Source organism: Enoplosus armatus, chromosome 2, assembly GCF_043641665.1.
Source record: "Enoplosus armatus isolate fEnoArm2 chromosome 2, fEnoArm2.hap1, whole genome shotgun sequence".
In the NCBI taxonomy this organism is placed as follows: Eukaryota; Metazoa; Chordata; class Actinopteri; order Centrarchiformes; family Enoplosidae; genus Enoplosus; species Enoplosus armatus.
In genome coordinates, this window is record NC_092181.1 from 24755144 (window position 1) to 24765878 (window position 10735).

The following is a 10735-nucleotide window of genomic DNA, read 5'->3' on the forward strand; positions in this document are numbered from 1 at the left end:
AGTCTCACCAGGAAACTGCAGTATCGGAACAGAAAAGTACCATGTAATGCTGATAGACAGTTATAATTAAGAAGAGCGTTTCGATCCAGTATTGAATTACTCATCAAATTCGAATCCTTTCAAATCTCTCATGAAATCTAATTGGGTTTAGCTTTCAACATTTATAAGTAAATAAAGTTATATAAATTATAAACCCTCAAAGAGCTCACCTTTGCCTGGATGGGAGGGCAGAAATATTACAGCTTTTAGTGCTAACCTGATTAATGTTCACAACTTGCAGCTACAATCTGAACATGAGATGGGGAGCATAATGTATGAAACGTTAATCAAACGTAACTGACACATTCAATTAACAGCTGTAGCCTGCTGCATTTCATGAGCTACTTGCTACAAATATTGGAGATCTTGATGTTAAGTTCACAAGCTTAAAATATTGATATGATACGCATAAACGTTTAACTAGGATAAGATCTTTAGCATTGACCACATAACAGTCGAAGGTTTTTTCAAAGCCCTGTCCGACAGACGTGAGGTTTCAAGATTGAAAGTGACAACAGTTTACTGTTTTGTGCAGTGAGTGTTTTATTGGAAGACAACCAATTCTGTGCGTACGATGCCCGAAACGCCCTGAAGAGGCGACTGACACGTCAGAATGTTTTTGCCTTCTCTCACCTAGTTGGACAACATCCACTACATGTCTGACATTTCTAGAAGTTTGTCTTTGGCCCCTCCTTCCTGATTACTTTTGCACGTCATGCAGGTTGTGAAAGTCCGCGAGCTAATATTGGTCAGGGTCACAGCAGGACCCACCTAATAACTGAGACATACATAAATAAAAGTGTAGTCTGATCCCAGTATTTTTGCTTGTGCTGATAAACAACTGCACAACACTGAAAAGCATTACAGTATTTCTGTAAAATCCTGTTTTAAACTGCAGTGAAAACAAGGCCAAGGTTTTCTGGAGGACATACGTTTCTCCCAGGGCAGATGTACAGCTTGAAAAAAGAAAATGCCTCTTCACTCTGACTTATCTCTTTATCAGAGGCTAATTTAGTCGTTTGGTTTTCTGAGCCAGAGAAGGCAGCTGACAGGGCAATCCTCGAGGAGACGGATAAGGTTTCTCCTCTGATCCAGGTCCTGATTTGCCCCGATGCTTTCTCTGGGCTAAAGAACAAAATGCCGACTCCTAAACACACGCCCCAGGTCAGAGCTCTTATCTGCTCCCTGCACAGTGTGTGGCGTCGAGCTGGGAAAGAGTCAGCTGATTCTCTGGTTGATACTTGAAGACATCTTCTGTGTGTGGGGGGGTGTATATGTGTGTGCTGCCAAAGAGCTACAGTATATGTGGGTCATATGAGAGTATTTCTGCTTGAACAAATCTCATTTGTCAAACATCAAAAGACTATTGCACAGGATAATCTTACCTTGTGTCCTCCTCCTGTCATTTGCATTCATTTCAAAGGTCATTTGTGTTCTTAATCCTGTGTGAACCTGCCAAGTTTATAATCTGTAAAGAGAAAGTCCTACTGGAAATGACCTACCTGAGGTCTTCTGTTGTACGGGACATTTTGTTTTTCTGCAAGGATTTCTTTTCTTCTTAATCTTTGGATATGAAGCTCATCAGATCAGATCAGTCCATCCATTTTCCGTCCCCTATCCAGCTCTGGGTCACGACGGCAACAGGCTAAGATACGTAGCCCAGAGGTCTTCTCCCTGGGGCATCCTTTAGCATGTTCTGAGCCTGCCCCAGGTCTCCTCCCAGTTGGGCAGTTATATTCTGAGGTCCCCTGAGCTCCTCACCTGAGCCTAAATCAATAAATTAAAAAAATCTAGATGAAAGATAAACACATCAAGGAGAGTTGAGAGTTGAGATTCAGACCTCACTTATGATCAGCCAGAGATTTATAGTTGAGGAGCGGACATCGTCCCAAACTCCTTCTCCTTCGTTGCCTCTTCGTAGTGATTTACCTTCAGGCTGATACATAAACTTAACATCTATGTAGAGAAATTGATTAAGATTTCACATTTCCTATTTCCATAATATTAATTAGCATTCATTGTTTGTTCAGTTGCTCCATTTTTATTTATTTATTTTATTATATATATATTTTTTATTTTTTATATATATTTTTTGTTCATCTGTTTTCTTTATTTGTATTTCTTTATTTTTTATAATTTATTAATCTTTTCTATCTTTCTTCTCAGTTTTGTTTGTATGTTTGTTTGTTGTTGTTGTTGTCTGTGATTAACCTATGTTGTATTATAGGCGGCTGTGACATGTAAAGATAAATACGTTTTTAGCTATATGCATTGGTGGTCTAATAAATTGTTATCAAGAAATTGACCATTTATTTATAATATCTAAAGTAGACTTGGCAGAAAAGGCTCTGCTCTTTGTGAAACAGCCAGTCAGCTAACGCAAGCATGACTACAGTGCTCTGCCTGAACAAATACTACGCTCCATATGTGGAGGGTTCATTCCTATATCACATGAGGTCCCCAGGTAATTCTAGTACAATGCAGGCATGGATTATGAGAAACTACTTTCTGCAGACTCAGTAGGTCATAACTCATCCAGATGTTGTTATTTTACTGTATCTATATTATTAGGCAAGGCAAATTAAATCAAAACAGAGATTTATAGAGTTGAATGCATTCATCCACATACTTTATATGAAACGCTACAAATAAAGCTTCACGTAAAACTACAGTAAGCTGCTTTTCTCTGACAGGCAACCCAGTGAGCTTCAGCTGGTGAAAAGCCATCTAGGTCTCGAGGCGATGAAGTTTGCTACATGTCTATCATGGCCAGGCAATTCACGACCATGACAGACGTCTAGCAAACTGTCACCCTGTGCTGTTGCTTTGGGGGTGAAAGGTGGTGATGAACACGAGGACACACAGCTGGAAAGGAATATTTTATTTAGAAAAAGGAGAAAGGGGGGCAAAGCAATAATCTCTCAGAAGGCTTAGAGTTCTTGTTCATGCCAAGCAGAATGTGTGGCTTGACTGTCGACGCCTAGATGACTTTTTTTTACTAGATAATCGTCACAAAAACCCACTTGACAGGAAGTGCATGTTTATTCCCACCCCAGTCCTCTTCTTTCTCAATCCCACACTTGTCACTCATGTTGATCAGCTGTCTCTTTGGAAATGACATCTAGCCTGAAGGTAACTGGAATGTAAAAAACAACAGGCTCTGAAGAAGCAGAGGGTGAATCTGATGTAAAAGTAAAGCAACACTCACGTCAGTTGTGTGACCAAACTCAAACCTGTACAGATGAATAAACAATTCCTGGAACTTCAACTTTGTGGTTGAACTCAATTGAATGTTTGTCCATTTAATATGGGTTCCACTTGTTGTGTGTCCCAGTCTGTGCCAGTGGGTTAATAAGAGGCATTTAAGTCTGTGTCACATTTGTGCTATTTGGTCTGGACAATCACAGGAGCAGAACCAAACAGATACAGACAGTAGAAATAAACGGTTAAAACCTTGATGGTTTCAGGTGCCTGGCACTGTGCATCACAGAGACTCTAGTTTTGAATGGAGCCATCATTAATGGTATTATATGCGCCTGTGCTTTTGGACTGGGATGTCATAATATCTGGCGAAAATAAATGTCTGTAAGCAACACATTTTACAAAATGTTTGTAGTGTCACCCATCAAACATAATTCTAGTAAATTCACACTTTGCAAGTTGGTACATTTTTGAAGATTTGCTGTGACAGATTAAAACAAGACTAATATTCTACAACCATGCACAGTGGTGCTTTGAGCTAAATGCTGACATCAGCATGCTAACATGCTCACCATGGTAATGCCGGCATGTTGATGTTTAGCAGGTATAATGTTTACCATCTCAGTTTGGTGTGCTAATTAGCACTAAACACAAACTACAGCTGGGGCTGATGGGATTGTCATTCGTTTTGCAGGTATTTGGTAGAGATAAATTAATATATTTACCAAATTTCACAGCAAACCATCCAATAGTTGTTGCAGAGTTAAGATAGGAACAAAAAATGTCAACCTGCTGATGGCGCCAGAAGAAAAGTCAGGGGATCACAGAAGACTGTAGGATACATTTTCTGTTTGACCTGCTGGTGGTGGCAAATGTCGTTCCCTGGATGAATATCATCTTGGGCAGCAGGTTGCATGGCAATCCATAAAATAGTTATCAAGATATTCCATCATGAAGAGAGTTACAGTTTTAAATTACCAGATGTTGATGTTATAAGTGTCCAATAATAAGGATGGGCAGAGTTGAGGTCACAGTGCCCTCAGATGCAACATGGCTCAAATTAGGGACTTGAGTTTATCCAGATCAAATTTGCCTCAACAACCATTAGTCCGCCTGTTCGACCACCAGTGCCTCCTCCTGGGTTGGAGTAGCTCAGTCTGCTATGCCCACTACTACCCAAATGTCCTCCTGATACTCTTACAAAGCTGAACCACCCACAACAATGACACACGCACATATACACACACACACACAAGCATTTAGTCGTGCACACCTGCACACACTTACACACAATGTGGATACGCACAAAATGATGGGCTGTTTTGGCTGCAAATTATAGAGTGGTTTGCCCTAGTTAGCTTGACCCCACCCCGTGCTTTTCTGAGAAGTAGCTTGACTCAAACACACACACACACACACACACACACACACAACAGAGCACCATGCAATACAGGAGCAATACCCATCCATTCAGCCTGAGGCCTTCTGTAATCTCTGCAGCAGTTATCCAGAGCTTTCCATCTGCAGGAAGTTTAAATGAGTTATCATCATTAACGCTGGCACACGTGGCTTCTGGCTCTCACCAGCCTTTCTCTCATTTTTGTTGTATTTCTGTTCAATTTCAAGGTAAACTGTAGAGAAGTACAGGAGAGGTACTGTAGTTGGAGGGAATCAACAACTAAATTCATTTTCTTTTATCTAGCAACATACAATGCAGTAAATGTAATGGCAAAGATGCACTGAACGCTGTGTGGCATGTAGAGAATTCCCTTTCTCAAGACATTGTGGGATAGCGGGCAATGTGGGATTGAGTTGAGAGTTCAAACATTGTAACTTTAAAATATTTGGTAAAAATGAGCTGTGAATGAATGTCAAAAAGACCATTAGTATTGCACTGAAAAATTGTTTGTATTTGTATGACCTTTGCCTCGAAGATTACAAATACAAACAAATATTGAGTGCTGTCTGGCACAAAGTCACATCAATTATTGGTAAAAACGTGGTAGGTTGCTTATTTATGCTATGCTTGCTAACAAGCAATCTGCTTTCTATGGAGAGCTGACATGCCCACAGCAACAAGTGAGAAGTGGAGTCAATTTGTTCATTTCCAGTGTGTAGTCAGTGTGAAGAGTGCAAATGATTAGTCTTGGTTCTATTGCATCACTCAAGACACTCAATCAAACTGGGCTGCCAAGACGATTAAAACACAAGACCGTTCCATCCTGTTGTTGCCTGCTATGTCACGTCCTCACTGTGAGCTCACCCTGGCACAATTTCTAATGCAACAATGTGTGAAATCAACTTTTCACATTTGACATTTCAACTCATTCGGCATTTGATCATTTGTTTAAAGATGGTATCTGGTATCCGGGAAGCTTTTTAAAAACATTATATTCTAACACATATAAACAACTTACGGCCAAAGTTTGAAGACACTTCACATTGATAACTGTCTTCTTACTTTAAAGACATTCATTTCTGAGATTATGGAGTATGTGGTGTTGCAGACAGTACTCACGGTATGAATGCAAATGATGACACTGTGTTGCTGTATTATAACAAATAACAGATTTACGATGTACAATGCAACAAGAATCCTGCATGCTGTTGCTCTCTGATCTACCACACAGACCATCACCTTTCCTGCAGGGAAAATCATGTTTGTTTGCCGCTTTGGAGCCATTTCCTGCTTTATAATTCAATTGTGCACAACAGTACATTTAATTTTCTGTCTCTGTTCCCCATACATCACTTGGTTACCGTCATTTTGTAGAAAAGCTTTTTAATTGAATGGTCATTAGCTGCTGAGATGGCAGTGTAAGTCATCAGCAATTAGGAAAAACACAAAGAGGATATTACCAGGTGATGAGATTAACTTTATTGATTGCTGCAGACTGGAAACCAATGTAAACCAGACAGATGTAAAGAAATGAATATCAGGATCAGGATGTGCACGACTGCTGTAACAACCTCTGAAAATTATGACTCAAATATAAATTTTAATTATTCATCACCATAGCTTTCTGCTATTATTCAAATGCTACCTGCGAAGGAACTTGCTGTCAGTTGTCAAAGTTATTTTCTGAAAGGAACACAAAGCAACCCTGCTAAATACTGCATGGTGGATTATAGCTTTGGACTGATGAGGACGCCTGTCAGCGGTGTGTATGATGGCGCTCTGATGGAGTTTTTCAAACTGAACAGGCTCCCACAATTTAAAAAAAGGTAATGCGACTTTGATTTATACAGTACACCTCATGACACTTTGTACAAACAGGGATCTGTTAAGAAATGTGTAAGCACAGAGAGAACTTCACAGTGGTGCTGCTGTTTTCCTTGAAAGCACTGGAAACTTGCTGCAACAGGAGGTAAAAAGCACACAGACCCAACTACAGACCGCTGATCATAAAACAAACCTCAAATCAGAAGAATTCAGGGTCATACTCAGCACCGAACAGCAATCATTATTATTATACTTCAGTGGCATGAAGGCGCCAGGTGTTGTGTCAGGAATGGATGAAAAATGTAAGTTTAATCGATAATTTCTTCTTTTTAGTTTAACATTTAAAGTTCTGTAAATTTGTCCTATGATTATTTAGAAGAACAGAAGAAGGAAGTTGATATCGCTAACTTGTTAACAAACAGCTGCTGATTTACACATCCAGCAGTTGAGGAGTAACATTCCTTTGGAGTCGTGTTTCTGGCCACCTGATGACTGTGAGTCTAATATTCACTCACCTTTTAGCTCTGTTTTTGCTCTCCGCTAAATAGCTGGTCTTGTTCACCAGATAACATCAGTTGCTAACGTTAAGTAGCAGAAAGTAGTAGCAGACTTTAGACTGAACTGTACATATACATTCATTTGTCTAATTTCTAATGTCACTATATAACATATTGTTGTAATTCATGATGTTTCTCCATCACTCTGTATTGTATTCATATCTAGTGATTTTATTTAACTTTGTCCAACCATAATAACAAAATGTTGGAAAGAACAAAAACAACATACTGAAGATTTTGCTATTGGAAAACCTTTTCAAGTTATCAGTTATAGTTGTAAAGTTTTCCCCTGCGGCTGTAGAGAAAAGGTCACAATTGAGCCAAGCATGCAAGCGCCTCAGATCATTGTTCGTGTGGCAATTACCTTGTGGTAATTTGATTAATTACAGAATTGTTTGGTCATATGCACCTCAACGGCACAATAAAACTGAAATTGTAGGGGCCCTAAGATGGCACTAGCATTTATACACAATGTTAAGACCCTGACTCAAAATCTAGTTTCAATACTTGTAACACTATTACAGTTGATATTATGTTTACATGGTGCACGTCCTTAAACCTATTTGGGTTTGATCAAATTATCCCACACTGTTATACAACAAACCTGGGACATGGTATTATTCCAACTCAAATTCAGCTCTGGTCACGGGGTCATCTTCTCAAGAACTTGTACGTACATGAATTTAATACAATATCTAGTGTGCAAATTGAATGTTTCAGCCTAAGGGTGGTATAAAAGAAACACTCTATTGTATTGTATTTGTCATTCAAGCATCTCGCTGCCTGCCTGCATCAGTACGGCAGCTTTATGCATTTACTCGAGTGTCTTCAGATATTGAAAGACCTTTTGTTCGTGCCTCATCGTTTCCACTTTGGATGCAGAAAAACAACAGCAGTGCATTCCTCAGGCTGTGTGACTGGGCTGGGAGCTGTTACACCCTGGTCCACTGTGGCTGATCTGGCACTAAAACTGGACATTTAGTGGATGTTTAGACAGAAAGTCGCTCCCTCTTCTCCGCTGAATATGTCATAGTGGTGTCATGGCCTCAGATGACACTAGTTTGTCCATTTTGTTTCCCAAAGATGAAAAGATGGACTGCTCATCATATGGTTTTAGCAACGTTATAGTCTTCGTGCAGACGTGTCCCTGGAAGAAGTTACAGTTTTACAGTCACCTCAACTTTTTACAATTTAATATCAGGAATTAGGAACGAGGCTGGATTACCAACAAGACAAGGTGGGCAGCTGCCCTGAGGACCCTACACCTCCAGGGGCCACATAAAGCACAGGTTCACTGCAAAAATGGTTGAAAATTAACAATAGCTATAAACTCTTTGTGCCACACATCTGTTTCATGCTCTGTATTGGAACTATGTTAAATTACATTGTCCCTATCAGATAAATGAAATGCCAATTGGTTTTGGTTATTTGATTGATTACACATTTGTAAGGGAATTTGCACCACTCCAAGGAATAGTTTCACTTTTTTATGGTTTTCGGAATCAGAAAATCGGTTTTGTCTTTACAGGGAATTACGTGAAGTAACTATTTCTTGGCCGGACGCAGTGACTTCTGGGAGTCTTTGCTAGTTGCTTGACTTCAGAAAGTCACTGCCCCCGGCAAACAATAGTCCAGCACATAACCAACGTGAAACTACAACTTATTACACTTTGGTTTTAGACTTGTGATCAGCTTGTTCGTAATAACAGCATAAATGTTTATTTGTGTCTGTGTTGTGTTCGTAAGCACAGCCTTTAGTGTAATAAAATACTTTCTGTTCCATTAGGAGTTTTCTGCTGTTACAATTAATATAAAGCAATATGGAGTGTGCACATGGTGCATCCCAATGAGCTGTAATGATGTGTGCTGCAGTGCTGCCCTCTAGTGAGATGAGGGATGGATGATGCAAATCACCGCAATCTAGTAACACTGCAGAACATCTGCGCGCGCACACACACACACACACACACACACACACACACACACACACACACACACACACACACACACACACACACACACACACACACACACACACACACACACACACACACACACACACACACACACACTTCAGCATCTGCTCAACAGATGCCTCAAAGTCAGAAACAAACAGACAGCACTGTCAAAATTTTAAAATTAATTTATTATATGTCTTTGTCATAGAACTCATTACTTTTTGTTCATGGTTAACATACAGCCATTCATATAGAGAACAAATGAGTTTTTTTATTCATCATTTTCAATTAACTTAGAAATTTACACTCTTCTTTGTGAACCCGCAGAGGAGAAAAATATCCTTTTTTCAAAAGTATATTTTCTCATTTGTGTTGTTTTTCCCCAGAGGGAAAATACTCTCTGCCTCCTCCCCCTCCTCCTCTTCATCTCCCGTTCTCTCTCTTTCATTTGGATGAACGGATGTGGAGGCAAGGGAACACCTGAACACACTGGCACAATGATGAACACAGGCAAAGGGCTGATGTTCATTGGGAGCTGAGCACCGAGCCACAAAACAACACACCCAATCGTCTTCTCATCTCTTCACTCTCTCTCACACACACACATTCAGTCAGCTACAGTACATACACACACACACACTCTCTCACACAAACACACACTCTCCCGCACACCGATTACGGAGACCCATCAAACCATTTCAAAATAATAGCACAAAATAATAAATGATCCCAGAAACAAAATGAAGCCCCAACAATGATATAAAAAATAAAACTATGCAACCATATACAATCATTATCAGTGCATGGGGACAGAGGGAGGCAGGGGACACAGGTTGTGTTATTGTACAATGTCACAATATGTAATCGGACACGCTCATATGTAGCCGTTATGTCAAAAAAACAACAACTTTGCTTTGTCCTCTCATGACAGCTTTTGCAAACATGTTTAAAATGCGTGAAAAGGAGCATCAGGCTACATAAAAGCATTTCTGTAAGCTACTCAGGTAGGTGTGTTTTTGTGTTTTAGGGGTTTGCACTGGTAGACAAAAAAGGACCAGAATTGCAAGCAAGACCAGTTTCTGCTAATCTCTCAAATCTCATTTAGGTCAACTAAAAAAAGGACAGACAAAGCACTGCCGCCCGCTCGCTTTCACCAGGATTTTATCCAATAAAAACACACCCAAATCGAGTCATCTAACCTACTTTCATTATCCCTCTCACATTGTAAACCTTATTCTATTTTTTCGAACACAACAAAGGCTGTGTAAAGAGTGAAGTGCTAAATCTGGCAACATGGCGGGAGGGTGGAGAGGATTAGATGGATATGGACCTGGCAACTGGCCCTGTTGGTTAATTGGCTGCAGACAGCACTCTGCCCCGGGGACATGAGACCGGGTGGCAGCACCATGCCTAGTGCCAGGCATCTGCCAAGGCCGTATTGTTGATGTGTGCGTGTGAAAATGCATGCGTGTGTCTACACAACATGGTGTCTTTTGTCAGTTAGTCATTTGTCCTTTTTCAAGGACAAGATGGACGGAAGGCGGAGGAAGTGTTTGTGTATGTGTGATATGTGAGAAGACAAGCAGGATGCCTCCTAGTGGTCACTGTGTGAGGACAGGCCAGTGTGTATGCATGTGTGTGTGTATCTGTGGACAAGGCTTCATCAAGCAGCAGCACTTTTAGGTTTTTAAGGTATCTCATTTTTGGATAAAATGTAATTTATTACCCAATTTGAACCTCAAAATCCATTTCATTTT